The 27,657-nt window shown below is 39.1% G+C and overlaps 1 protein-coding gene across 1 annotated transcript in view; it reads right to left on the bottom strand.

The window, feature by feature from the left end:
• Window positions 1–27,192, bottom strand: part of SCN3A (sodium voltage-gated channel alpha subunit 3) — a gene marked incomplete at its 5' end in the record, with an annotated part of 103,059 nt that extends 75,867 nt beyond the window's left edge. The window contains 2 exons of the mRNA XM_081142995.1: window positions 7,647–7,841; window positions 26,959–27,192. The remainder of the gene's footprint in view (window positions 1–7,646; window positions 7,842–26,958) is intronic.
• Window positions 27,193–27,657: the final 465 nt, after the last annotated feature.

Genomic DNA, 27,657 nt, shown 5'->3' with positions numbered 1-27,657 from the left:
AAACAGTCAACTATTTATTTTGTGCCTTCTAAATTCACAGCAGAATCAATGTTTTCAACTACTTTATGTCAGTTTTGATGGCCACATAATCGACCCAGCTCTAGGCTGTGTGGAATAATCACAGCTTTTGTACTTTTGAGTACGAAAGGAGCTTGCCTTTAGCTGCAAGCCGTAACTACCCAGAGATGTGTGATTCACCTGTCTCTCATCACCTGTCATGAACTGACTGGATAAAGTTCTTCTCAAGTGCTAAATGAAAGTGAAACGGCATGACAGACGTGTCTTAAGACGTTTCTATGAAACACGGTTGCTTTCTTAGGGGAAAAGAAAGGTTACTTTTGTAGTTGAGCTTGGAATGATTTTGGTTTCTTTATTGAAAATGGAATGAGAAACGTAGCAATAGGAACGAGAGATGTGTCACGAGCAGTTTGCTTGTGCCACTTAATCGCCCTCAACCTCAGGGCCATTGAAGTGCCTTATCATATATGTGGCAACACTTTGCCATAAAGAAATAACTAATTATATTCATTTAACTGGACTCTTCTGGTTGTTAAGCTTTATTTTTTATTATCATTATTATTATTTTTAATCCTAACCCAAAGATATTTTTTCCATTGCTTTTCAGAGAGAGTAGAAGGGAGAGAGAGAGACACATCGATTGGCTGCCTCCCACACTTGGGGCAGGGATGGGGCCTGCAACTGAAGTACGTGCCCTTGGATGCATTCGAACCTGGGACCCTTCAGTCCAAGGGCTGACACTGTAACCACTGAGCTAAACCAGCTAGGGCTGGTTGCTGAGTTTAAAAATGAAATTGGGGTTAAAAACATTTAAATGTGGAAATCTTTTGATAATCTTTGGAGATGACTCTGATTTCTCTGAAATGTCATAGAAAAAGCATCATCACGAAATCGTGAACATTTATTGAAAAATAAATAGTTCTTTACCCTCATGTTCATTTATCAAGGCTAGAATAAAGTTGAGTCTCGGTCAAAAGGAAGTAAAGAAGTCTCTTTGAAATCCCTATGCTCTTGTCTCTTACATCCTGAGAAGACAGGCCAGTCCCCGGCTCAGCCTTTCCTCTGCAAGGGGAACTACCTGGATAGGCTGAGACCTTAGAGATTACAGGGAGTAGAGGTTCCGGTGGCTTCACCTGCAGCTTTGCCGTTTAGAAACCTCACAGTTCTTCGGAAGTTCTATTTTTATTTTAATTCTAGTTTAATTTTTTTCTTCTTCTTTTTTGTCCTTCATGAGCCTAAGATACAGAGCTCTTATGTAATTTTATATTCCTATTAGAGCAGACCTTTAAAAATTAATTCCTGCCGATGTCTTGGTATGGAATATATATTATTAATGAATATATGTGCATTATAATTTATTAAAATACATCAAATCTAATATACCAAATCTTCTCCAGAACTGTCCATTGCAAGGACAAAAAAGATATGAAATAAGATCTGAGATGATCTCTTTGATTAAAACCAGTGTCTGTGTGTGAGAATGTGTGTGAGTCAAGCAAAAGATTTCCTCTGCTAGTCAATAAAAAGACTGGAAGGGAATTGGGGTAATTTATTCAGGAAATGTTTATTAAGAGACTATTGTGCATCAATACTGTGCTTGGACTAGGCACCTATGGCCGCTGCCCTTAGGGAGCTGACAGTCTATTGGGAAAGACAGATATTTATACAAATAATTATAATGCAATTATATACAGCTGCTTATTGTTGGTGCCCCATAAAAGGGAGCAATTTATTCTGCTCAGGGGAGGAAAGGAGGGGTGTGGTTCAAGGAAGCTTCCCTGAGGAAGTGATATTGAGGTAGGTCTTGTAGACTATCTGGGATTTGACCGATTAGCTGTGGTGATGGTAGTTGGGGGAGGGTTAGGAAGAAGACATATCTGTAGAGACATCTAAGCAGGGAGACAGCATGTGCATGAACCTAGAAATAACCAAGAGCACAGAGAGTTTGGGAGGAATTATAAGGAGTTTATTATGTATGGAGACTAACCTACCCAAAAGGGAGTGTTAAGAGGAAGGACTAGAAAGTTAGGCATGGTATAGATTACTAAGGGTCTTGTACAGAACACTAAGGTAAGCCGTGGATGGGGAGTGCCATGATCAATTTCAAGATTAGAAAGACGGTGGCATTATGACAAGTAGACACATAGGGAGGAATCTTAGAACAATGGTATTCAAAAATTTTGGTTTCAGGATCCCTTTATACTCTTAAAATTATTGATGACCTCAAGGAGCTTTTGTTTATGGGGGTCTTTTATACCCATATTTACCATATTCAAAATTAAAAGAAAAATTTTAAAACTTTTATTCATTGACTTAATAATAAGCCCTTGTATGTTTACATATAAAATGGATGTTTAGTGAAAATAATGATATTAACCCAAAGGAAAATAATTGGGAAGAAGAAATTTGTTTTACATTTGGGTAAATCTCCTAACTGTCTTGGCTTAATGGAATACAGCTAGAGTCTTATATCTGTTTCTGAGTTCAATCTGTTGAGAAATGCTATTTTTATCAAAGTACGTTAAGAGAATCCTCACACATATATGTAGCTGGGAAAGGAGTCTTTTAAATTAATTGCCTTTTCAGGCAATTGTGATATTCTTCTTGGATACACACTAAAACTACAAATGGTAGTTTCTTAAATTAGTTTCAAGGTGGAACCCGAAACTATATCAATGAACTTCAATTGATCGTGCCCTTTGCATGGATTTTATACCATCATGCATGAAAAATTTAGAAAATATTGGCACATTGTTATGCATATTTTCCAAATTTTGATAAATTTCATTATATAACATTCAGAAAAATCACATTTGTTAATATTATCATTGATCTCACGAGAAAAGTGAGACTGTATTGGGAGGCTGTCAAGCTCCCAGTGGCAGGTAAAAGTTTTCCAAAATTCCAATTTCTGTTTGAAAGCTCCGGTTTTGACTGTCAACAAATGCTGTCATTTGCTTTTCCTGAAGTGACAGGCTTTTCTTTTGTTCATTTTTTTGAGAAAATATCTGCCAAATACCCGAGTCTGAATAACCATAGTTTGTCAGTTCTTCTTTCAAGTGGAAATGGTGTGCCATGAAAAAATATGAGTGGTTCATTTAGCTCCTGACTCACAGTCACGCAAGTGCTTTTCCTTGAGACAACCATGTGCTTCCACGTGCAGCACAAATGCTTGGTCTATTCTTCCCATTTCATCATTAAAAACACGTGTTTGTTAGGCTCAAGATTTAGTAAAATTAATGATATTTACTGCTTTGTCAATGATGTTCTTACGTGAACTGGCACAAGGACTACTCCTACAGTTCTACGCTGCGGCCTTGATTCCTGCTAAGCCATTAGCAGTTCTACCTCCATGACTTTTGCAGTATCAGTGCAAATGCCAAAACAGTGGGAAAAGGCAAATGCTGCCTTGGTATTATTATTTTTTCTAAATAAGTTTTTATTTATTTTTTTTAGATAGAGAGGAAGGGAGAGGAAGAGAGAGGTAGAAACATTAATGATGAGAGAAAGTCATCCATTGGCTGCCTCCTGCATGCCCCCCTACTGGAGATCCAGCCCACAACGGTGGCATGTGCCCTGGTGTCTCCTGGATCATAGGTCAATGTTCAACGGCTAAGCCACCCTGGCTGAGCACCTTAGTATTATTAAGAAAATAATTTGGACCTCATAGTTCCCCCCAAAGGGGTCAGGACCCTCCCAGTTGCATGCAAACCACCCTTTGAGAACAGCTTCCCTAGAAGGACGCAGATGGACACCAGTAGTCTAAAGAACAGGGCAAGATATTTTGAACAAAGCTCTACTATCTAAGGGCAATCAGAGCTGTATTCAAGCCCTGGTTCCGCTATGTTCTGGCAGTTTGACCTTGGACAATTGTTTTTATCCTTTATAATTTGTAGGTTGCCTATGTGCATATAACCTGCATTATCTGGAGATATTGATAACACATATTTCATAGAGTTAATGTGACATTTAAATGACAAAATGCACCTACAGGGTAAGCACAGTGCCTGGAAGATAGCTGGTCATCAATAAGTCAGGGAGAAAACATGGCCAGGGGACTGTTTTCGAGGCACAAGTAGGAGAGGGAAAATCATTGAGATTTTGCAATGACTGGATATGAGGGAGGGAGAAGGAAGAGTTATGGGGTTAAGATCATCCTCAGTTTTCTGGTGTAAGCTACAAGTTGTCATTGACACAACAGAGAAGAGAAGCTTTGTAGGGCATGATATTAAATTCTGTTTGAGATTTATTTAGTTTGAGATGCTGGTGAGACAACTGGGTGTATAATTAAAATATGGGTCTGAGACTCAGGAAAGCTATGTGGGCTGGGGAAATGTTGATTAAGAAATCAATGTTGAAACTGTAGCTAAGAATATGCATTACATTGTCTAGGATAAAAACTGGAAAGATGAAGAGGCAGGAGTCCTGTGCCTACCAATTTTTAAGGAGAGGGAACACAGAGGATATTAGACAATGAAGTCAGAGTTATATTGATGCCAAAGGAGGAATTTCCAAGATGCTAATTAAAAGGCATACATAGGATTTGACAATTAATCCCACTCCCTGCCTTTAAAATAAATGAGGTACAAGCACAGAGAAGCTAAGTAATCTTCACTGAAATGTCTACTGACAAATACAAATTGTTGCTCTGAGGCAACGTGTTTTCCACACATTCTGTTCTTGACTAACTTTTCCTATTTTACTTAAACATTTTTATCTTGAATCTTACAATTGAGTGCTTTGATTTTAAAGATCTAAGCTGTGTATAAATAACTACAGAAAAAATGTTTATATAGTTCAATTCAGTTTTCCAGGCTTACATATTTGCGTGCTATGATGCTAACTTCTGAAACTATATGAAGCCATATTTGTTAATGAATCAGAATCTAAAAAAAATGGTATAGTAAATATTCGGAATATGCTGTGACATTACTGAGGCAAAGAATAAAGTGTGTTTTTTTTTCATTAGTCATATAGCCCATGAGTTCTCATCTTGCCAAATTTTCCAGAATCCCAGTTTTGTGAATTGTATTGGTCTATATATAACCTGTTAGTATCAATAGTCCAATAGTCTTTCCCTCCCTCCCTCCCTCCCTCCCTCCTTCCCTCCCTCCCTCCCTCCCTCCCTCCCTCCCTCCCTCTCTCTCCCTCTCTCTCCCTCTCTCTCTCTCTCTCTCTCTCTCTCTCTCTGTGTGTGTGTGTGTAGGTGTTTTTACAATTAGGTTACAGACAAAATCTATTAGTTCCTGTCTATTACCATAGAAACAAATTTATGTCAGAGGCTATAAATTTGCCATCTTCAAGGATGGAAAGTTGCTCTGTGTCATACAACTTGAAAGATCAAGGGGAAAAAATCCACAATGTTCTTGATGATGAGAAGGTGAGTTGTCGAGAAATGTCTCCGTCCATTACTAAGTCAAGGATGCTGTGTTTTCTTGGTATCAACAAAAGTGGCTCTTATAGGAAGGCTATAATCTAAAAGACAGAGTGGACCAATTAATTACTCTTCTATTGACGAAAGTTATTAACTTTTTCAAAAGGCATTTTCATTTTGGGTTAATTATTGTCAGGTATTAGTAATTACCATATATTCTCAGGCAGCATATGTGACCAAGAGCATCACATATTATTGCAAGCAAACAGAGAGCACTCAGCACATTATGATAACCAGGGAACACTCTCCAAAGCAAAATTAAGTATTATTTTCCATATTTCAAAAGAGTTTTGAAATAATACCTGGTTGGTGTACCTATCTTAGTGGCTTTGAGGATTAAATAATAATAGATAAAACCATTTAATGATTACTATGTCATGTAATTTATGCATGTTAACTTATTTAATTACTCTTATAATCTTATGAGGTTGGTGTTATTATTATTATCATTTTATAAATCAAAAAACCTAGGTGTAGGCAGGTTAGATAACTTATCCAAGTTACAAAAGTAGTAAGTCAAGGAGCCAGGATTTGAACCCAGGTGGTTCAGGAAAATAGCCTGGGCCCCAAGACTACAAAATGAAATTTTTAGTTTATGTTTTCTGAAATGGAATTAGGATAAGTCAACTACTTTAGTGGGAGGTTATTATATATAGAGCTCCATGTTATGAATGGGGTGGTGTGAACTAAGAAATATAGCAATATAATCCACACCTTTGTTTTAGTATAGAAGATAAAACAAACAGGAATGAATTAATAACAAAAATAAAATCCACTTCTAATAGATAGATGTTCACATGTATGTAAAGCACTTTGGAGTTATTTAGAGGTAAATTAACAGCATAGGCTAGTTTCCTCTATGTCATGTACCTCTTGCTGTCAGTGTGGTGTCAAAGAATTCAGCAATCCTCTTGGTCTGAATAAGCCTATTGAGAAAGTAAGTATAGCAAAGAAACCACTATTCCATGGCCAAATACAAATGAAATATAGACTTTCTCTACCATTGTTCCTTTCCTCTTATTAGCTAAACATATTACTGTCCACACATAAATATTATTTGTTGACTTGCTAATTGTTTAATAAGAGAACCTATGTCTGCCTTTCTCTACCTGGACTCAATGTCATGCCCCTGGAAAAATTAGATGAATGAAAGCACGGTCTCACTTCTGTCTTCAGAAGAATTTTTATCTCGGAAATAATTAGCCTCTAGGAGATGAAGTTCCCTGTAACTTTGTTCTTACCCAACAGCTATAAGCTCAGAAAGACAACTGCTAACTAATAACAACAATTAAGCCAATATTGTAATAGACAAATCAGCACCCCTGGTTTTATTAGCTTCTGAATTTTTCTCCTGTATGTTTGCAAACTGAAATTGTCTGTTCAATTCCCCAACATCCATTCCACTCCAGATCCCTCCTCCAAGTCCCTTGCTAATCATTGGTTAAGGAGTAGGCATGTGGTCCAATGACGGCCAAAAAAGGTGAGAAGTCCACCAAGTGGTGTCTGTAAAAAGTTTCTTCACTCTTAAGAAAGGATCTGAGGAGACAGAATTCTCTGTCTTCTGGACATTATTGCACTGGGGTATGATACATGGCACCACTTAAGTCAACTTACAATCAGAAGGGATGACATTCTGAGGGCAAAGCTGACACATGAGGGTGGCAGATCACAGAGACAGATCTACCCCTGGGCTCCTGATGGATCACTCAGCTCTTGGACCCAAACAACATCTGCACTGCTTGTTATGTTCAATAAACATTCTTCTTGACTAAGACCATTTTAGACAGCTTTTATACTTAGCAGCAGCTGATACACCAAACAAATACTCCTTGATTGGTTCAAAAACTTGGCCGGTCCAGAAGCCAGCTTACAACAAAATACTAACCACATATTTGAGTATCTTTCATCCTATGCAAAATGGTGAGCTATGGATACAGTTGTCAAATAAATATAATAAAATGCAAGTAAGTAAAATCCCGGGTTATTTACTAAGTACACAGGATGGAATGTCTTTCTTAAAAGAAAACAAAATAAAAAGCTGGATTTGTCTCTTTCACTCCATTTCCTGAGGTCACCTCTGCCACGTCTCTATCTATGCTTGCTTTTTGTCCTGGTATAACTGTCCTCGTTGCTGATAGAGATTTTAGTTTACTTTCCACAAACACAAATGTATACCCACTAGTAGTTTATGTACCTTAGATAGTCACAGCACCTTTTTCCGGAAAAGCTCCAGGCCACTTCGGGGAATTACCTCACTTGTTCTTACACTATCCCTAGAAGAGATTCTGTGTTTTTACTCCAATAAGCCACTCTGCCACAAATCCTAGACAGATATCTCGTCCCTGATGAACTCTGACGTGGCTTGGTGTCAGCTTTCTTGTTCCATGATCTGTGTAGAAAGGGAACACAGGTGAAGTTAGTCCAGCATCTTGGGCATTTGGACTAGAGTGGGTGCTTTGTCTCTGGCTCTGGGTTTTCATATTTTGTTTATTCATAGCCCTAGATCAGGAAAGGAGGACTGATACAAAGCAGGCTGTTTGACCCTTGTGAGCAGTGTGCCCTGGTGTGCCCAAGGAAAGATGGGGTCGGGAGCCACGGCCAGGGTCCTGGGGTGGGGGTGGGCTTTCCTTTCCTCCTTGGCAGTGTTTATTCAGTCACTCTTTCTGAAGGCAGGCTGGAGTCCAGAGTATCCTCCTGTTCAACACCTCCCACTCTTTTCCCTTCCTCTCCCCTCTTTACTTCCTCTTTGCCTCTTTGCTTCAAATGCCAGAAAGACCAAAGAAGCAGACCAGTGGAGTATGTGGTTACTCTGGTATTGTGGCGCAGTATTTTGGTTTCTTTTCAGCTCCTTTCCTCTCTACCTAAAACCCTGTTTTTTTGTGTGATTTTAAAAAAAATATATATATATTTTACTGATTTCAGAAAGAAGAAGGGAGAAGGAGAGAGAGAGAAACATCAATGATGAGATAGTTATTGATCAGCTGCCTCCTGTACGCCCCCTACTGGGGATCGAGCCCGCAACCCGAGCATGTGCCCTGACAGGGAATCAAACAGTGGTCTCCTGGATCATAGGTCGATGCTCAACCTCTGAGCCACACATGGCTGGGCCTAAAAGCCTGTTTGATAGTATGACTAAGATAAGACCAATAAACATTACTCGGTGGCTTCTAAGAGTAAGTTTTAGACAAGGGGAGGTGAAAAACCAGCATACTAAACTAATCTAAGTGTAACTATCTGATGTTATATATTCCTGTCAGCTATAACCATCAGCAATGGCTTAGCCCAGTTAAACTGATAATTATTTCAAAAGAGAATATATGTACTTTTAAAATCAACTGAAACAAGATGCTGGCGTAGGTAGCAGCTGTACCCGCGCCTCCCGCAGCCACATTAAAATCACAACTAAAACACAGAACCACCGTCACTCGGAGCCTCCTGAGACCTGGCTGCACAGAAGCCCCACAACCAGGGACCTGAAGATGCACCGAGACTGGGAGGAGGGGCAGAGACGCGGCGGATCGGGGCTGAATCCCCGAGACACGGCCGCCGGCCCACACCCGGTGCCGCAGGTAAAGCTCGGGAGGGAACCTCAGCGGGGGAGGTTTCCCGGAGGAGTGAGGGGGTCCCAGCCCCACAGCAGGCCCCCAGCCCAGGGCTCCAGGGCCGGGAAGGGACCTCCCCACAACTCCGGGCTGTGAACCCAGCGGGGACTGTCCCTGAGGGTCGCAGAGGCTGCGGGAGCCCCAGCAGCTCCTCTAAAGGGCCCGGCACGGACTCACTCGGACGCTCCCTCTGAGCCCAGCGCCGGGCAGCAGCCTGAAAGGACCCGGGACACTCGGGGAGGAACTAACCTGCCTGGAATCCGGGCCAGAGCTGGAGGGGCGGCTTCCTCCCGGGCAGAAGGGCTGGCGGAGGCCGTTGCTCCTTTGGCGAGCCCTCCCCACACACAGCCGGCAGGCAGGCGCCATATTTGAGTAGCCAGCACCTGACTCGAACCTTTGGCCCCGCCCCGTGATTCCCGGAGGCCACGCCCCTCCCTGCCCGCAGGCTCATCCAGGCCATTTCCAGGGGCTTTTCTGTGCAAGTGGCCTCTCGAGCCTCATGCTTAGGACTTTCCTAAACTCTCTCAAACAAGCAGCAGCGGGCCCCATACCTCTTGATAAGTGGCCCCAGGCCTAGCACTTGCGGCAGCCTGCATTGGCTCATAGCTTGGCCTCTCCTGGGCACCTCCAAGCCCAGCACAAGTAGCAGCCAACTACGGTTTGCTGTGTAGCTCGTGCTGGGTGGTCCTGGGCAAGGCACTGGCACAGACTGATTTTGCACCTCCCGGGAGGCCCCAGAGACAGTGCACCTGGTGGTCAGACTCAACCACGCTGGATTACAACCCTACCACAGCCACGAGTGACACACTCAAGGGGCGCACTTGGTGAACTCCAAAGCCCCACTGAAGTAAATCCAGCTCCATAGGGGTTTCTCCAGCACAGCAGCTCTTTGGCTGTAGTTGCAGCTGGTCCTCACAGCCAATTGGCCTGGGGGTCAATTCCTCCCAGTGACACCAACAGCAACCAAGGCTCAACTACAACAGGTCAGAGCACACAGCTCACACAGGGGAGCACCCAGAAGGCCCAGCTCAGGTGACTGGGGAGGCTGAGCCACTGGACCCTACAGGACACCTATTACACAAAGCTACTCTACAAATTCTAGGAGACATAGCAGCTCTACCTAATACATAGAAACAAACACCTGGAAGCAGCCAAAATGTGGAGGCAAAGAAACATGTCACAAAGGAAAAAACAGAGAAATCTCTAGAAGAGGAACTAAATGAAATAGATCCAAGCTACCTAACAGATACAGAGTTTAGAATTTTGTTTATAAGGATGCTCAACCATATTAGTAAGAGTTTTACGAAAACAACTGAGACCATAGATGACATAATAAAGTACAAATTTGAAATGAAGGCTGCACAAACTGAAATGAAGTATAATTTACAGGGAATCAACAGTAGAGTAGAGGACACTGCGAATCAAATCAGCAATTTGGAACATGAGGAAACAAAAAACACCCAACCAGAAGAGCAAAAAGAAAAAAGAATCCAAAAATATGAAGATAGTATAAGGAGCCTCTGGGAAAACTTCAAGAGGCTCAACATTCATATTATTGGGATGCCAGAAGGGGAAGAAAGAGACCAAGAAATTGAAAACCTATTTGAAAAAATAATTACAGAAAACTTCCCCTACCTGGGGAAAGAAATTGACTTACAGGTCCAGGAAGCACAGAGGGTCCCAAACAAGAGAAACCCAAAGAGGCTCACAGCAAGACACATCATAATTAAAATGCCAAAGGTAAAGACAAAGAGAGAATCTTAAAAGCAGCAAGAGAAAAGCAATTAGTTACCTACAAGGGAGCACCCATACGATTGTCAGCTGATTTCTCAACAGAAACTTTGCAGGCCAGAAGGGAGTGGCAAGACATATTCAAAGTGATGAAAAACAAGGAACAACAACCAAGATTGCTCTAGCCAGCAAAGCTATCATTTAGAATTGAAGGTCAGATAAAGAGCTTCACAGATAAGAAAAAGCTAAAGGAGTTCATCACCACCAGACCAGACTATAGGAAAAGTTGAAGGGTCTTCTTTAAGAAGAAGCTAATGAACAAAAGAATCTGACGAACTAAATAGATCCAGAGACATTGACACATGTAACAGATGATCATATTTCAGAGGAAAGAGGGAAGGGGGGTGGAGGGTGGGAAGAGATTAACCAAAGAAGTTATATGCATATATGCATAACCCATAGACACAGTCAATAATAGGGTGAAGGCTTGGGGAGAGGGTGGGAGCGAGGTGGAGGGGGTCAATTGGGGGAAAAAATGGGACACCTATAATACTTTCAACAATAAAGATAAATTTAAAAATATATAAAAAAATAAAATCAATTGATGTTTAAAACAATATTTATTTCAATTCACTTATATAATGCTCATAAGCTCAACTAGTCATGGATTCTCACCAATAAATCTCCTTTTATAATTTACTATGACCGAAAAAAACAACACACTAAATCTCACTTTTTAATTTTATAGATATTTTTAAAACTCTTTGACTCCTGATAAGAACTCACTCCTCAGCCAGCAATATTTTCTTGAATCTGTCATCAAAGTATTTTTTCTAAAACATGTATCCTACCACTATTAAAAATCTGTCAGTGGCTCTCAGTGATTTATAGTCAATGTTGCAAAGTGTACAAATGCCTTTAAGGTCTATCCCTGCCTTTCTTCCCTTACTTTTCACTTTGTAGTAACACAGACCTGCCTCTGCCATTCACTAGCTGTGTAACATTGAACATGCTACCTAACCAATCTACCTTTTAGTTTCCCATTTGTTAATGGGGATTATAATACCCAGCGAAACGGTGTTGGTGTTAGAATTAAATGAGATTATATACACACACACATAAAGCCACTTGCACACTGCCTGGTATAAAGTAGGTTTTCCATGTAAGCTGGAGGTTTTAATAATACTAGAGGTAGCAATAATAGTAATAATTGTATTATAACTATTTTCTATAAAATGACAATAATACTAATTATACCCATCCAACAGACCCATGCATCAGAGCTTAAAGCATTAAATTATTAAATAATGTATAGCCTTTCAATAAATGTCAGTTCTCTCTTCTTGACAGCCACAAGCTTAATAAATGTTACTTCCTTTCTCTTTGCAGCACACAAGTAACTGGGTTTTAAATAGCTTGGTCTCCAGACTGACACATATAATGAGCATAATGTTAAATAACCAAAATATCAATTCAGACATATTTCCAAAAGGTACATGGAGGGGGATGAGGTAAGGAAGGCTGGGTATCAGAGAGGGACTGAGAAGAAAGAAGGAGCAGGCGAGCGGAGCTGGAGACAGCATCCCTGAAGGTTCTGATCTGCCTGCGTTCTTGCTCTTCTCCCTTCCTGTTGAGAATCACTGACTTACGAATCACAAAAATACAGCTTATGGCCTGGGCTCCAAATGGGAGAGATTTTTTTTCCAATTCCAAGAATCCATGCAAGATAGCTGTGATTTCTGCATATGGCCTCATGCTCCAATTTAGGCCTCATACTTCAAGTGGCATTGTGTCTCGAGACCTCTAGCTCACTCACCTTTAAAAGCAGACCATGGCTTACAGATTAATTGTAACATAAAATCGCACTAGTTGAAGTAAGAGATCATTAGGACTTTTGAAAGCAGTTCTGAACTTCACGTGGGCTATTTGTGAAATTATCAGATTTCTGGGTTCAATCTGTGGAGATTCTGAAAAGGTGGGTCTGGGGCAAGGCCCAAGAATCCGCATTTTAAACCGGCTCCCTGAATGAATCTGGTGCAGGAGGCACATGGATTACAATTTGAGAAGACTGCACTGACGGAGAAGAGTAGAGGTTCCTGGAAATATGAGATGGGTGCTTTGCACAAATCAAGGCTGGAATTTCGCTCTAATGTTCTCAGTAAGTAAGAAAAAGTGGAAGCACACCGATCACAAGGATTTTATTTTATTCTATTTTCCTTTCTGTTTTAGAAAACAAAACAAAACAAAAAAACAATTCTTAAAGACTATATATAAAAACACAAACCTTCTCCAAGAACTAAACTAAAGAAAGAAATTTTGCTTAGGACATAGCATAAGGGACACTACGTAAGATTGCTTAACAGATGTCTTAAATTTAATTTGACAAAAAAACTCTTACAGGGTTTAATCAAATAAGTGTTCTACTGATGGCTGAAATTAGCTAAACTCAGTCAATCCTATTTAAAAGGTGATGAAATAAGATGGTGCAGAAACTTTACTTTCAGATTATCTAATACAGTGTTGGAACTGGAGATTTCCCCCCAAATTACCTTAACAGCATTTCAGCATTTGGAAATTAAGGGGAAGTTCATGCCACAAATGAGGAAGTGACAGCTCAAAGAGCATGACAGAGGCCACTCTGCAAAGGGTAGGTGTCACTAGAGGTACCTTGCACAAAATTGCTTTAATTTTATTTTTCTTAACACATTTTTATTTTTACTATTGATGTTAACTGTAATACTAATATCAACAATGGAATTTTTTAGAAATGAATTTAATTGTTCATATTTTGTGTTATTTTAGTTTATACTAATATTTTATTTATCCTTTAAGAAGTTTTATCCCCCACTGTTTTTTTATATTTTTGTCTTACTCCAGCTCTATTGTGTTTAACCATAATTTTGTCTCTATAGTTTATCCTTTAACTATTTTGGGCCATTTGTGCTATTTTCTTTCCTTTCCATCCATTTTATCTTCTTTTATGCTGACAACATGATGTCCCTGCTTCTGACTTTTCCTGATGAAACCATTTCTGTCATGCATGCGGCTGTAAACCCCTGGGGACTGCGCTCTTTGTGCAGGGGCTGAAACAGATCCACAGCTGCTCGCCGAGGAACTCCCAGACTCCCGGGCAGGTCCCGGGCAGCGTTGCCCCCTGGGGAAGGGGCGGCCTTCCCTCTGGGTGTGAACGCTGGCGAATGTCTGAAATAGTCTCCCCTGCCAGCTGCTCATGTGGGTTGAGGCCCTTATCAAGGAGAGAATTTCTAATGGCTAAACCACCAAGACGTTATTCAGTGAAACACTGGAAGTTTGTCTAGGAAGCACACCATCCATCCACTCCTCTGGGTGCTCCAGGCATCCTCCCGGATCAAATCTGACCATCCAAAGGCTTCCTGGTGGTCATATTAACTGAAACTCTGGGATTCCTTTCTTTGAGTTGTATAAAATTCATTCCTGCCTTTGCTCTAAAAATGTGCTCAGGATGCTCAGAGCGAAATCTGCGTTCTAAAAGAGTAACTTCATTAATCTACAGCCTTTAACAGGTTGATCATCTACATTTTCTACATTTTCCTTGTCTCCAGTTTCTTATTGTGCATTGATTTAAAAAAATAATGCACCACTTTATATCACTTTTTTTTTTTTTTTAAATAAAGAGATGAGCTCAGCCATGTGTGGCTCAGCGGTTGAGCGCGACCTAGGATCCAGGAAATCGCAGTTCAATTCCCGGTCAGGGCACATGCCCCGGTTGTGGGCTCGATCCCCAGTCAAGGGCCTGCAGGAGGCAGCAGATTAATGACTCCCTCATCATTGGTGTTTCAACTCCCTCTCCCTTCCTCTCTCTGAAATCAATAAAATATATTTTAAAAAAATAAAGAGGTGTGATATAATAAAGAAAAGTCAAATTTCTCTAAATATGTGATTTAAAAGATTTGTTCTTAAGCATGAGTCTATGCTCCTTAAAAACAAACCATTTTCCTCAAGGACTATATTTAATTTTATAATGAAAATAAATGTTAAAATCTGAACTTAGAAGCCCAGTATTTTAAAATTGAAATGAATCTTTCAGGCTACCTAGTTTCGCCAGTGATCCGAGTTTTAAAGGCGTGGTCCTTAACCTTTAGCATCAGAATCACCTGGAGGCCTTTTTGCTAAAACACATCTTGCCAGGTCCCATCCCAGAGTTGTTGATTCTGTAGATAATGGCAGAGGCCCCAAATTCCACATTTCTAACAAGCACACAGATGCTGCTGCTGCTGCTGGCCTGGGAATCACACTTGGCCAGCGACTGGCTTATAGAGTCCAGAATGAAAGGTTTTCGGAAGTTAGAAACGTATGCGCCAGTCACATTGCTCTCATTCTTCTGATTTCTCAGAGATGACAACCATAGCTTCTCCTGCCTCATTTGTTCATTCATTTAATATCCTGTGGTGTAAGTCCTCAAATCTGGAACTTTGAAATGATTTATGGCAGTATTTCACAGAAGCCTGCAATAGCTTCTTAACTGCCTCCCTTCCAGCTTGACTCCCATATGGCCTATTTTCACCCAGCAGTCAGTAATTTTAGGAAAAATAGAAATCAAATCATCTTATTTTTCTGCTCAGAAGCCCAGAAGCTACCCAGAGAAAAGATCAAACTGCTTACAGTTGCCTATAAGGGCTTACGACGCTGCCTTCCAGTTGCCTAGCTGAATTCATCTTTTCCTGTTCTCGGCCTCTCTCACTCCTCTCTAGCCAAATTGGCTTCTGGCTGTCCTCTGCACCTGCCAAGCACACACACGCTATTCCCTCTCTCAGGAACACTCTTCTTCTAGCTAGCTGAATACCTAACTCCCTCATCTCCTTCAAATCTTGGCAAAAAATTGTACCTTCTCAAAGAGACCTACTGTGCTTCCCCTCCAGCTTCTCATCCCACTCTATTGTTTCCAAAGCACCTTTTGGCTTATTATGGACTATATAATTTGCTTATTTATCTTTATCATTCATTTTCTGTCTCTTCTGGGTAGAATATAAGCCTTGAAGTAGCAGGACATTGTCAGGTATCTGTTGAATACAACTACTTAAAATGAACTCTGCAACAGCCCTGCTCAACGTGGCAGCCACTGGCCATATGCAGTAGCTGAACACTTGGAATGTTGCTAGTGCCAGATTTTGAAATGATAATATTTGGGGCATGTTGGCTTAACTAAAATATAGCATTAATATTGTTTATTTTTCCTTTTGTCTTTTTTTCAAGTTAGCATCTAGATACTTCAAGTATCTATGTCGGCCTCATACTTCTACTGAATAGTACTGGTCTAGTATATACCTTCCTCCTACTCTTTTACCCCTCCAAGTGATCAGACCCATAAACAAATGCATGAGTTAAGGAAGGGGCAACCCCCTATTCTGAGGTGCTCTAACGGGGAAGGCAGCCCTCTCTGGATTGATAATTTCTCAGTTTTACTTAGTAAGATTGTTGTTTTTGGATCAAGAAACACTATAGTGAAAAGTTACTTTGCCCATAAGCAAGCATCTGTGGGCGTGTATTCATGAGCACATGTGGAGCAGAAACCACATTTAAATCTGAATACAACAGATTTATAGGAAGCTTTCTATTTTGAAATAAATTGGCATCCTGACAAATAGAAAGCATACAGTGTTCTCAAGCCAATAATCAATCCTCTATCCACGTTCGCACCGTAACATCAGCTTTGCTTCAGCCACAATAGCCCTCTGAGTGGCCCTCAGCCACGTTTCCCCTACTGCTCACTGGTGACGTGTGCTTTAGGCAATTTCTTTCCAGGCAACCGCAGACTGTTTACCAACTGTAATCAAAATGACAGCACACTGTTTTCACAACCGAGTGTTGAATCGATTGCCTTTTTCACTTGGCAACCTGAGGGAACTTTAAACTGGGATCTTGAGGTACAACTTGTATTACTTCAAGATGGTGGTGCTTACTTCATGTGTTTCCTGCACTCCTTTGGGGTTTAAAATATGAGGACTGAGTTTGATCCAGCCTGGAGCCGAGTGGGATGTGACCACTGCCTTCACATCAGTGCTAGTGGTAAATGCACCTGAGCACAGGCCGATTCAGGTGGGGCTGGAGTTCGGCCCTCACGTGCTTCTTTCCCCAGCCAGAACCCAGCCACCTGAGGGGCCTACTCTCCCAAGCACGCCCCACAGTAGATGATTATAGTTCTGCAAATTGGATCACTCTGAGGTGGTGACAGCCCAACATAACACAAAAGCGTTCCCTACCCATCCTTTTAGAAACAAGTTTTAATGAAAAGATAAAGAAGAAGGGAGGAAAATGGAAGAAAAGGAATGAAACTTGCACTTCAGGTGACCTGCATGCTGGACTTGTCTTTGCCATCACTGGCTGTGACATATTGAACACTCAACACCTTCTGTGTCCCCTGTCCACATTCGTAAAAGAGAGGCAAGGAGGGAAAGACTAGTTCATTTGTCGTGTGTTCTTTATCTCTAAAATTCTGGTCCAGTGTCCAGACTCTAGGACTCTGTACTAGGTAGAGTCCAACATGTATCCCTTCCAGGAGAGAATTATCCGAGGGCAGGGAATAGCGTGTGTACTCTGAGCAACAAGGGCCACTGAATGCTGACTAATCATGTAACTGAGCTAGGCTGTGCTCTACCTACCAGGGGCTGTCTTCATGCTCAGAATACTTTGGTGCACTACGGGCTTCCTGGTTTTAAATTTAAACCATGTTTTTGATGAGTCAACAGGAATGCCTTGAATAGAGCATAGCTGGAAGGTTGGTTGCTGAAAAGAGCTATTCCTCGAATTCTTTCTAACTCTGGATATTCAATTCTGATACATGATCTCTTCATGAAATTGTAGTATCAGAAATCTTCTCATCTGAGAAATTCTATCCAAATAGCAGTTTAAAAAAAAGAAAAAACTTTTCTAGTTTTCAGTGAAATATGACAAGGCACTTGGTTAAATCCCCCCAAAATAGGGCCTTTTGAAGTAAAGAATAGGTGAAGATATATTTTCTAGGATCTGAATTCAGTACCCAGAGAGTCTGTCTTTTTCCTTCAGCCGCTGAGCACATCATTGGCACCAAAATCGAGCAAGGACCTGCGTGCATCGTCTTGATCTAGGTGCTGGTCATGCCACACACTGAAGCAGGAACCCAAGGAAGGAGGCATCTGCATGTAAAGGCAGGAGGGACTCTGTTCAGTGCTCAGTTCTTTTGAGGCTAAAGGAAGGCCAGCATGCTACAGGTAAAAGAAAATCACATGGTGTAAATTTTTTTTTCCGCCAGATGGGATTGCAGCAACCAAACTGCTAATGAGAGCCAAGACTGGCGCTTGTCTGTCCTGGCCCTTCCCAGGATAGTGGATCTAGTAAGTAAGACCTTGGTAGAGAGGACAGCAGTCATTAGAGGAGAAACAGAAGAGTTGAAGGGAGAAGATGCTTGAAAGGATGGAACTGGAACTTGCGGCCTTCTTTCAACATTTCAGATGTGCCGCCTATCTCCTCAAAGGCAAGGATAATTCAGGATTTTGATAAAATTGCCTGTACAAAACAGGGCATGCTTTCCACTCATCCTTTAAGTCCCCCACCTTTAAAAAAAAGTAATAGACTTTATTTTAGAGCAGTTCTAAGTTTACCAGAAAATAAATAAGTAAACTGGGAAGTACAAAGAGTTCCCACACCAAGTTCCCTTTTTTGTCTTTAAATATTTAGTCTTCATATTTTTTATTCAGGAAGAAATTAAGTAGAAAAATTTTGTCATGCATAAAATCCCTCAGCTTTAGCTTTTCTGAGGGATATGGGTTGATGGGGGGGAAAGTGTATTATTTGGGATTAATTTGGTCTCATAGACAATGTTGTCTGACATGTGGCACCACTATACTGCATTTAATGGGTATTTTAAAGAAATGTGTCTTACAGTGACTCAGGATAATTTTAAGACAGCAAGTAAACAGCACGTCTAACAAATGTCTGAGAGGTCGTTACTGTGGCTTTGGCGGTGCATCTTCAGTCTGTGTTAACTTGCATAGAGATCTGCATCATGATTCGGATGTGCTCTGCCACTTTTTATTTACTCCTAAGCACTAAAATGTACTAACTGCTTTGAATAACAAGATGGAATGCTTTTCCCCAAAGAATCAAGTCAGTTCTCACAGTTGTCACCATGTTGGTGAAGGGAATGGTTATATCAACAATAAATGTTTTGCTCTCTACACTGACTGAATAATTTAAGGTGACCCTTCTTCAAAAAACATTCCTTCTCTGTTAAAAGAATGTCAGAAGGCGATCTTATTAATTTTTTACTGGCTTGTTATTTATATTTTCACTGCAGATGACCTAAGTACTTCATGTAAAAAGGTAAGGTGTAATTTTTTAAAGTAAATGATGCGATCCCACTTTGAGAGCCCAAGCACTAAGTCACAGATATCCATCATAAATCCAGCCTCAAACATAATATTGAATTCCTAATGTTTACCACAGATGTACAAGCCTCCTGCTTCAGAATGTGCATATTCTCACCTTGAGATTTTACAGATCTTTTCTACATAGTGATCATTTTACTGACCAGGTGGACAGAATGGTAGAGGTCATGAAGAAAGCATAGTTAAGTAGAAATATTAAAGGATTTTTCTCTAGAAGAAAGGCTTTAGGATATAATCTGTTATGAAGGACAAAGAGGATTATTTTATTAAAGGCTACCACTGTCTCATCCCCAGCCGTGGAAAGAACCGCAGGAAACCAACATGGAAACACAACTGGGGTGTTAACCCAGTGAATGTCTCCTTAAAGACCTGAGAAAGCTGACTCGCTTTAGTAAAGGGATTCCTTTTAAGAAACGTAATTCATTATTAATTCCACTTAGCTATTAAATTAATTCTTTCTTTTCCTGAGAAATACCGCTTTTCTGAATATACATTTTAAATGCATTTTGGCTTTCAAAATATTGCTGGTTTACACATCTGCCTTTTCTCTGATCTCCACAATTGCAGTTTCAAAAATTAGAAATCAGTGTTCTGTTTCCACCTGGATGACCTGGACATTCAAAGATTATTTTTCAATAGACACTCTTATTTGGTTATTTAAGACAAGTTTCACAGGAGCAATTCATAAAGTACAGAATAAAAAAAGGGCATGTCTCTGATTTTACAAATTGAAGTTCATAGATGCCTATTTCCGAGTGTGCACAATTGTTTGTATTGCTGGTTTACAAAACATACCATAACTAGCAGCTGAGTCAACTTTCAAATAGAGTCAAGGGTAGGATATTAACAATTTGAAATATAAAACTGCTTACACATGTAGATTAAATAACAGCTTCTTCAAGGAAGAAAGAAACGGACGTGAATGTATTTTTTATTTTCTTAAGTATTTGCATAGGCTCTTTACTTAACATGGGCTCACTCATCAGCATTTATTTTGAAAGTCATTTCTTAGCTAATTTTCACTTCTCTAGTTAAGTTTCCATTCAGTTCTCTGCCTTCCTCTAGTAAATTGGTTTCTCAAACCTGGCTGCATGTTTGAACTATACTTGCAGAGCTTTTATTTATTTTTTTAATACTCACCCAAGCCTATTTTTCCCCCCCTCATTGCTTTTCAGAGAGAGTGGAAAGGAGGGAGAGAGAAACACTGATGTGAGAGAGACACATTGATTGATTGATTGCCTCCCGCACTCGAGCCTGCAACCAAGGTACATGCCCTTGGGTGGAATCAAACCGGGGACCCTTCAGGCAGAGGGCTGACACTCTAACCACTGAGCCAAACCAGCCGGGGCTACTTGCAGAGCTTTTAAACAAACACTGATACCCAGGCCAGCCCCAGGGAATCTAATTCAATTGGCATAAGGTGGAGCCAAGCGGTGCTGTTTTTTAAGCTTTGCAGGTGATTCCAATGTGCAGCCAGAGCTGTGGGCCGCTCTCTGAATAAGCTAATCATGTCTTACCTGTTTCTGTTTTCTCTCAGGATGTTTGCGTGTCTATTTCTCTTAAATTGTTATTTTTTCTCTTCTGTCATTTTTATGAGTTTTAAAAATCTATTTTTTTTTAATTCTCATTTTGCTGTTTCTATTTTTCCATTTACTGTTCAAGAATGTCTCATTCCAGATACATGTATTTGATTTGTATTTTTATCTAATACTACCAAGCTTTTCTGTCAATGAGAGAGAATGAAATATGCTGTGGATTATACTTTTGTCTGTTCTTCCAATGCTAATATAATAATATGATTTGATTTCTGGTATAAATTTATAAAGATCGATAGTAAAACCCAATACAAGTATTTAAAACTAATATTAAGAATAGATTTACTTGACTTATAATCATTGGCTATGATTAAAGATATTTTAGGACTTTGAGACCATATGAAACTCGAAGACATGTAAATATCCTATTAATAATAGTTTTACTATTTCACAGCTAAAAAACATATGCTTGCTCTAAATTTTAAACTTTAAAGACAAATTTCAATGGTTTCAGAACAGGGCAGAAATGAGAATATTCCATACCACACCAACTAACATATCGGTAACAAGATACCCAACAGCAAGGGAAGCATTAAAAGCAAACAAAAGGGCGGGGGGGGGGGGGACTATGATGATAAAGTTCGGGGATGCAAATATCAGATATCAGTTGGGGGAAAAAAAGATACATAGAATATTCAAGGATTTGAAATGAAAGAGGTGGACAAATGGTGGGCAGTTGGGTGAGCCCAGAGTAGTAGAAAAGAAGTTTTGAGTGCCAGTGTGGCTGCACCTCTAAAAACAGGGTTTATTTTCCCTCACTGGTACAAGTACTGGTTGGACTGGCAAAGGGGGAAAAAACACGGCCCAAAATCCCTTGGCTATATCCTGCCTATAGGTATGTTTTGTTAGATTTATCCAGTATTGTAAATCATTTAAAATAGATGACAACATTTAACAAGAGGGAGATTTCTAATAAAAATCTGGAATTTCAGCTTCTTTGGAGGAAGGGTTTGATTCAACATTTCTCTGGCCCTCAGAAGGAGCTTCCCCTCTTTAGAGAGGGCATGGCTGTCGAATTCCTTAGTCCCAACCTGACTGGCTTTGCTTATTTTTTTTAAATCTGCTTTGCTCATGTAGAAATTTGGGGTTGTTTTCTGAATAATTTATTCTTAAGGTCATTTCCAATCACAATATAAGTTCCATGAAAAGAAAATGCCCAGAATATTTTGTTTAGGTAGAACAAAAATAACTTATAAAGAGAAGAAAAAAAAAATGTCACAAGCAAAAGCACCAAGGAGACAAAAACTAACAAATAGGTGACAGGTTCTCAAATACAGGCTTAAGCCCATAAAAATGTGTCTCATTAACCCTATGCAAGAATATTGGGGGTTCTGGTGTGGAAGCACAATGTCACTTAGCAATAAGAATTGGGATTTAGTGAATTATTGCATTTTGAGCTCTTGGGAAAGAAAAAAGACAAAATGTTCTGTACAACTCAAGTAAGAATAAAGTATATTCTGAATATCAGGAGATTAAAATTCCCAAAAGTGAGCTTCTTGGCAGAAAATGGCCAAAGTTATTTAAAGAGTGACTTCCCATCTTTAAACTCACCCATTGAATAAAACAATATTAAGCCACTGTTTAATAATTCAAGGCCTGTCATTTCTTTCACTGTGCTCCAGCACAGAGCTTAATCACATGAAGGGCTCCCTATATGCGGTCTCCAAAAGGGTGAAAACCTAATTCAATCATTACAGAAATAACTCCAGACTTTCAAAAGATGTCTCTGAACTAAAACAACCCCTGAGAATTCCCTTATACAACCACCACCTAGCATAGGTTTATATGCACTGAATTTAGGCATCATATATAATAAATACTGTGTGTATATATATACATATACTGTGTATATATATGTAATATATACTGTATTGTAAACCTGTTTATAAGTTCCTTTGCAGTTGTTTTCTATTTATATTTTCTTGTACAGAAAATTTCTTTAAAATACTTTCCATAGATTTTTTATCACTTGAAATTCTGGAGAAATGAGGTAGACTATTAAAAAATCAGTCACTCACTTGGCACATTAAAACTTGTGATATCCAGTTGAATAGATATTTATATAAACTGTAAAGAATTCTTCTACTGTGGCAAATTCTTGGGTAGAATCAGATTTCAGATACCCAAAGAGCTGGTGCCTATCAGGCAGTTCAGAGGACAAAGAATGTCTTTGCTTAGCAAGACAGCAAGATTTTATTTGTGACTGTTTTATCAAGTAAACTAAAATTAACACGATCGTGCTCTGAAATATGTATCTACACTTGCTATATCCCATTAAAATGTATACAAAGAATGTGTTAACTTCACCCCAGAGTGAAAAATGTCAGGTAAAACTGAACTGAAAAAGTAGCTTCCCAATCGAAGATAAACATGTGAACGTGAATGTGCAACGCAAAGCAACAATGTAATTAGCTTTTACCCTTCCCAAATTTTATAACTATCCCAAAGAACAATCTACCTTAAGAAGTAGTAGTTTAGATACCAGGTTCTATATTGAATTGCCATTAAAATTGTTTATGGGTAAAATTCAAGTGGAAACAAAGATAATTTACAATCAAAAGTAGTCTAAACTTAAAACTAGATCCTAAAAATACAAAAGTATGCTGTCAATATCCTAAATTCTATTTCAGGGGTAGGTGGGTAATTCATTCTCAAAGTTTTGAAAAACTGGTGAAATATCCATCAGTATTCAGGTGGATTGAATAATCTATTTTTAGATGACAAATGAAACATTAATTTTCAACCTTCAGTTGGTTCACAATGTTTCTGTACATGCATTATAATAAGAATGAAGTAGCCTGTCCAGCTACCCAGGCAAAGAAATTTCACTATCTAGTCACATGTTCATTCTTTGGTGGAAAAAAGAAAGCATTTTGTCTTTGTATGCTTATACTTATGGGTGCTTTCAGCTAACTTCAACCCTAAAAATAAGGAATCATGAGAGCTGGGGGTGGCTTAGTGTCAGGGACATGAGCTAGCAACACATTCCAAGCAGAGCACTGTCTAACTGAGAAACCTTACCCTCATTCTTTAAGCCTCCCAAACTCTCAGCCACCTCAGATCTGTCTCATCACGAGCCCATTAACTCGTCTTGGCTGCCATGAAGATGAAACTGACAGCGCAGTTACTTGAGTCAGTTTAAAGAGGCCCAGGGTGGTCGAAGGGAAGAATTAGGAGGCCTGGGGTGCTAACAGAACATCCCAGCTCTAGCTCCCGTAGATCCCGGTAGCACACAGCTGTCAAGAGCACAAAGCTTCACACAGAGAAAACCTTGAGAGGGAAGCAGAAGATTTGCACTATGTCAACAATTTCATCAGGCACAGTTGGCCTTTCCTCCTTTTAGTGTACCATTAATAGGATTTAAACAGTAGAGAGTTTGTGAATTGATCACATAGCCAACACATGAAGCATTTCATAGTAGAAATTATTTGTCATTTAAATGTGATTCTTGGTGAAACCCAGATCTTCTTTGCGAATCTTCACAGAACACTTTTGCCTAATTGGTCTAGCCTACTAAAGCAGAAGAAAAAAGCTTTTGAAGTGGAGCCCATGTATCTTATTGGGCAAAAACAGTCTTCTAGAAGGTATTATGAGAGTTCTATAAACTCCAGGAAATGTCCAGAATGTTAGCACTAATTGATATTACTACAGGGAACACATTTTGCTATTGTTTCAGCACGGGCACTCTTTTAAGATGAGAACTGAGAATTACTCGCTTTTCAACTGCAGAATTCCTTGGCAGTTTCCTCCTAGCCTTCCTGCTGTGGTGGAAGATATTATACCTTCATCACCAACAATAAAACCTGTTCTATGTGATGGTTGGAGGGCAGGGGAGGGGGCACTTAATCATGTCTCAGGATATATATAATAAATACTGAACAGACATTATTTTATTTACCCAATCCTGCAACATAGCCATTGTCATGCCTATTTTATAGATGATGCAATAAAGGCTCAGAAAGTTTAAATACTTTCTCAAGCAATATTGGAGCTAGAATTCAGTCTGCCAGCCCTTGCTCTTAACCACTTCCCCACTTTGCTTCCTAGTTGTTAGCACCACAGAATAGGCCAAGGACCTTTAAAACATCAGTCCCCCTCTAATTCTCCATCCCCATGTTTATCACACCATTAGTGATAGCATACAACTCAGTAACAGTCAAGGATGTACCTGATTACAGTTAAGCGAAGAAATCAATTGGTGAAAATCCACATAAATTAGAATCATAGAATTTTAAAAATGTCTGTATATATCTCTGATTCTAATTCCCATCTTTTACAGACAAGGAAAATGTGTTTCAGTGATACTTGGTTTCTTTTCTGAGGGGACAAATTTCATCAGTACAGAACTTGAACCAGAACCTAAGACTTCCAGCTCAGTATTCAACCTGTTTATCCCTCCTTCACCAATACATTACAGTATTCTTCTTGACCTTACAACTGAAGTCACTATTAGAGTCTTCTAAAGAATAAGATCTACAAACCTATTTGATATGTCATTTAATCAAAACAGGTTTGATTTCTTAAAAATTTCCAAACAGCACATTTGTGACTAACTTTGGATGCATTAACTCTTTACATTGTGACTTCATATACAGACAAATAACTAAGAGATTATTGAAACTATACCCCCCAAATTGCTAACATTCAGGGCCAAATGTAAACATCCATTCATAAACATAAAACAGCTCAAGCAAGACCAGCTCTTGTGTTTACACAGAACAAAGTTACATTCAGTCACCTGTAGAGCAGCACTGCGTGTACAATACACACAAGTCAATTAACATCCATTTCTGGGAACCCTTTTCAAAGAAACAGTTTTGTTTATACCCTATGGTAGAAGTTCTGAAATATACACAACCCAGGGCTTTTCTCGGAGGCATCCACTATTTCATGTTTTTTATGAGTATTATTGTTACTCATTGGAAAACATTAACTGAGAAATCATTATTTTTACCATATCATTAAAAATTACAGTTGCTTTTAGAGCAGAGGCCTCAAGTTCTATTTTTAGGCCCTTTTGACCAGTCCTGACTGGAAAGCCAGGTTGAAATCAGAGGTCTTTATTTCATACAGGGCACTGACTACTTGAAAGAATCATGATGAAATATTTCCATGCAAATCCCTACAATCAATTAAGACTTTATCTTTGTGCTCATATGCTACACTACACCACCTGTTATATTTTAAAAACTTTATAATATTTAAACCCTTTCTTTCAATTAATACATATAGATTTTTCTGCCAATAATTTCTTATTCTAAGTATGTGATAGCTAATTGAATGATGCATTTGTGGTTATTCTATAGAATATTTTAGAGAAAACTATAGAAAATATAGATTATAGGTAAATAATTGTTTTTTGGCTCAAGTGGATCTCCCTGGTAATTAAAAATAACAGTAATAATAATAATAACAGCCAGTTATTAAATCTACACACGAGAAAACCCCCAGAAATGTATCAAGCTTATGAGACAATTCATTAAGAAGACAAACCCTTTAAGTCAATAAATTAAAAGGTAAATATTTAATATAGAAACTAACAGATTAAAATACAAAAGGAATTACACATTATGGGGCATATAGGGATCATTTTATTATTATAAAGTTGAATTTCTTTTTTAATGATTAGTATTGGTGACCTTCTGCCATTAGTGAGAATAGATTTTAGAAAAAAAAGATAATGTGTTTCAAATAGCCAAACACCTCTATATTGTTATCACTCCCTATACTCAAGGCCTCTTCAAAGCTGTTAAATGAAAGACTAAGGCACAAGGATGATAGTTCCAATTTCACTACACACTTATGTTTAAAAATACTAGACACACTGGATATTTAAATAGAAATGTTACAGCCATGAAATCCATTAGGTTAGCTTCGTGTAATAAAAAATCCTTCCCCTTAATACAATGAACCGTAAACACCTGCATATTTCTGAAACACAAGACCAGTAATGCCTGGTCTGTACCGTAAGTCACCATTTCTAGACAGAGGCTCTATTTCTATTGAGAAAGAAAGGAATAGTAAGCAGTTTACACATCAAATGGTGCCTTTGGTTTCTGTAATTTACATTAAAACAACACTAGATTAAACCATAGCAGCATGAAGATGATTTTAAAATAAAAATGATGTGGTGGCTGGATTCTACGGTGCAGATATTAAATGTTGAGCCAGCTTACCTGATCAAACAGAGCCTTAGGGATCACAGCATAACAAAGCCCCGCAGCCAAGATGGTTAGAGTGTAATGTGCCTTCTTTTGCAGTTGTTCACATTTTTTGGCTCCAGAGGTTTAGAAATTAATTACAATATTTTTTTCTTTGCTTTCTCTGTGGACAAGAACACAAAGAGACCTTTCCAGAATCCTCTCTGCTATGCCTCCGCTTCCTCTTCTGAGATTCACTCTATGGTACCCAACATATATCAGAAAACAGCTCTGAGGGGAAAAAAAAAAAAAAAAGCTGATAGAAACCAACGTGGTACCGCCATCTACTGGCAGACACACAAAATTGGACAAAAGGAAAACAACCCCATTATTCTTTATCATTAAGTAAAACATAATCTATCCACTACATATTATGTATAAAGAGGTGCTTTTGCATACTCAATTATTTGCACCTCACTAATATTTTTTCAAATTTTTGTAAATTTACAAAGTTGATTCACCCATAAACTAAGACCATAAAAAAAACCCTTACAAATTTCTGTTTGGAAATTAGGTTTTTAGATTACTTTACACCCTACATGTAGAGTTTTGCAATATCATTACTCTTGTGGCCTGAAAACTTTTGATTTTCATGGGATTAATTCTAAGTAAGTAATCTGCCTCCTTAAAGAACAGTGTAATACACATTCACTGGTAGTCTTTTTGTGTTGCTTT

The sequence above is a fragment of the Miniopterus schreibersii genome (genome assembly GCF_964146895.1).
Source record: "Miniopterus schreibersii genome assembly, chromosome: 7".
In the NCBI taxonomy this organism is placed as follows: Eukaryota; Metazoa; Chordata; class Mammalia; order Chiroptera; family Miniopteridae; genus Miniopterus; species Miniopterus schreibersii.
Note: the sequence above shows the minus strand (reverse complement) of the source record. Positions and strands in the feature narration are given on the sequence as shown.